General features: G+C 30.9%; 1 protein-coding gene and 1 long non-coding RNA gene across 2 annotated transcripts in view; one reads left to right on the top strand and one right to left on the bottom strand.

The window, feature by feature from the left end:
* The window catches only part of Mesr6 (misexpression suppressor of ras 6), a 227,755-nt gene that overhangs the window by 35,663 nt on the left and 189,018 nt on the right, over nt 1-3,074 (top strand). The window lies entirely within an intron of this gene.
* LOC140664086 (uncharacterized) overlaps nt 1-3,074 on the bottom strand; it is a 38,391-nt gene that overhangs the window by 26,164 nt on the left and 9,153 nt on the right. The gene's annotated exons all lie outside the window — the stretch shown is intronic.

Below are 3,074 nucleotides of genomic sequence, written 5' to 3'. Positions count from 1 at the left end.
CTGAAACAAGAAGAGAATGATGGATTAATATCAGAATAGTCATGTCATTTCGACTGTGAAACGAGTTTTAAACTTTCGCGATTTAATAATAAAATAAATATCAAAAGTTCGACAAGTGTAGTTAATATAGTTTTGTGTATGTCAGGAATAGTTGACTAACTATAACTGACATAATTTATCATGATTTTTCTTTTTTTATAGAAATGTAATAATATCAAATTATTTTAATTAATAAAAAAAAAAAACAAAAATAAAGAAAGCGTAATTATTTGATTGTCTAAAAAGAATAAAATTTAAAATGATTGATACAATAAAATTTTGCATATTTTAAATTAATTCTTTAAAACTGAAATATATTTCGATCAAAATTAGTTTAATTTTCACTTTGACAATAACTTTTCAACGTGACTTTTCATGCCGATCCCTTCGAATCGCCCTACGCCCTGGTAGTCGGCCCAGGTATTAATTCAAACCCTTTTTTAAAGCAAAGGGATAATACGCATGGTCTCAATGTATGACAGTACTTTATAATAGTAATTAGTATAATGAATGTGTTGCTAATGCTACTTATTTTTACGAGCCACGAGAGATTATGCGAGTACAATCACATTTATGTACCTACAAACGAATGAATAATTTAGTAAGAAAGGGAACGAAGTGTACCGTATCGTTACAGTTGTAAAATCTACACATTGCATGTTTTTCAAATATTCACTGCTTTTCAAATATTCGAAATGCCGATATTTGATCTTTCACAAAACTAATCTATAAATAAGATATATATAACTTGATATGATATTTTTACATAATTTATAACTTTTCATATCAAGTTATATATATCTTATTATTTTTATATAAGATTTCACAAGATTATTTAAAAGCGAAAATGAAAACCTTGTTTGCACGATCTTGTCTTACACGTTCGCAATATTGACTGAAAAGTTTGCACATAAAATCTATCTTTATCCCACGAGATATTATCCGATAATATTTTTTGTCGAAAGTCGATTTCAAAACTCAATTTCATGCTTGGTCCATGACGCGCCCTACCTTCATCCTTAGCACATTACGTATTCCCGCTACTCGCCCTTTCTTCTCTTCTTATATTATTGTTGTGCATCACGCGTCTTTTTTTCTTTTTGTTTTTTTTTTTTTTTATTTTTAAACTAGCACATCGTCTTCGAGGTTAGACGATTGAGCACCGTGTTCATTATAAATCACATCAACCGGAGGAGGCAAAACGAAGAGAAAAGGCGCGAAGGGAGCATCAACTACGGATTATTCCATGTAATATCTTCTTTGGAATCCATTGATCGTACCAAATTTTATCTCATTGTTTTTCGATATTTATTAATTTTGCTTTTTGTACGCAAGAATCTCTTATTCCCTTTTTGCATAATTCGGCAATTTTACTTACGTTTTACCTTTATTTAATTTAATAAATTCGTTTTATCTTTTTATTTATTTTACTTGAAATTGAGATAAAGTATTGAAACTTGTAAAATATTTTACATGTCTAGAAATTTATCCCCACAAGGCAGGTATTTTCCTAACATTATTTTGCATCTGTTTTGATCCTGTCAATGCTTCCTTTAAAATTAATATTGCTAGGACTGCTGTGTCATATATTATTCTACGATATCGACGTATTAACATCAAATAAGCTTATGCAAGATTTGCTGCTACCTAGAACAGAAGTCAGAGAACACGCAGTGATGGCTCAGGGTAGTTCTTAACCCTTTAACACGAATATTCGGCGCGGTAGGGTGATGGGGATATGGAGCCCATTAATATTCTTTGGGAACCCTATGAGAAAAACTTTTGAGGGGAATTTTTTCATCTATTAACATAAAACGATCATCACCTAGTTTCTCACGAAATTCTTGCGGCAGTATCCATTTTCGAAAGATTGTTAGAATATTTTATATGTACTTATATTTAACAGTTTTCACCACACATTATCAATAAAATAAATAATTGCGAATATAATAAAAGTTTATAAAATATGCTATAAACAAATCTTGAAACACTGTGATATTTGTTTTATTATTTCAAATCTTTATACATCTCTTCACGTGTAAAAATGATAAGAACATTTACATTTATGAAAGATAAGAGTTTGCGAAAATTAAAAAAAATTATAATACGTGTACATATGATATGCTAAATTAATGCTTCGGTGAAATATTTCGCGCGTGCGTAGTTTATATTAGAAAAAGTTTTTCCGTGCGAACCCAGATGGTTATCCAAGCTCTTTTGCATCCCGTTGTCACCCCCTTTAGTATAGACGCAATTTTCATAAAATTCCTATAAATAAGTACAGCCCGTCCTTATTTGTGCACAATATTTATACGCTACGCATGACCTGAAGCAGGATCGTATGCACCCTCCTGAAGGTATCGAGCTATCGACTAGGTATATATACCTGAAAAATCGAAGAGTAAAGAAAGAGAGAAGGTAGGATAGATAACACCTCTAACACACCTGTAAAGGATCAATACCTTCGACATTGATTCTTTCTCCCATGGAGCACAACGCGATCGGAACCGTGTAACATTTGAAAAATTCTCTTTCAAAGAAAGCTGCCCAAATACATAAGCCAAAATATGCAGCGAGAAAACTACGTGGTATATTACTTAAATTTATAATATTACAAATATAAATTTTATAAATATATGTGTATATTTTTTAACTTATTTTTACAACTTGATTTATCTTAAATATATATCTGTTAAATTTACTTGCGCGTTATTTTTAGTGAAATGAAGAATATTATACGCGAATGTTGAAATCTTAGTTGTTGAACAACATCACTACTAAGTTTAATAACTAACATTGACTCGTGTTTTATGTAACATAACGATGATGCAACGTAACGATGGTTATGTAAAATACCAACAAGTGTTCAAGCGAATAACACTGCTCTCCTAGCTAATTGACGTTGCTATCTTGGAATAGGAGAGGTTGAACCGTAATAGATACCAGAAGAACCCAGATCGTAAAGAAAATTATCGTACACGTCAGCGAGTTTGTTCTAATATTTGATCCTATGTCTGCAAATAAAATGAGATAGA

The sequence above is a fragment of the Anoplolepis gracilipes genome, chromosome 3, assembly GCF_047496725.1.
Source record: "Anoplolepis gracilipes chromosome 3, ASM4749672v1, whole genome shotgun sequence".
NCBI classification, from domain to species: Eukaryota; Metazoa; Arthropoda; class Insecta; order Hymenoptera; family Formicidae; genus Anoplolepis; species Anoplolepis gracilipes.
Note: the sequence above shows the minus strand (reverse complement) of the source record. Positions and strands in the feature narration are given on the sequence as shown.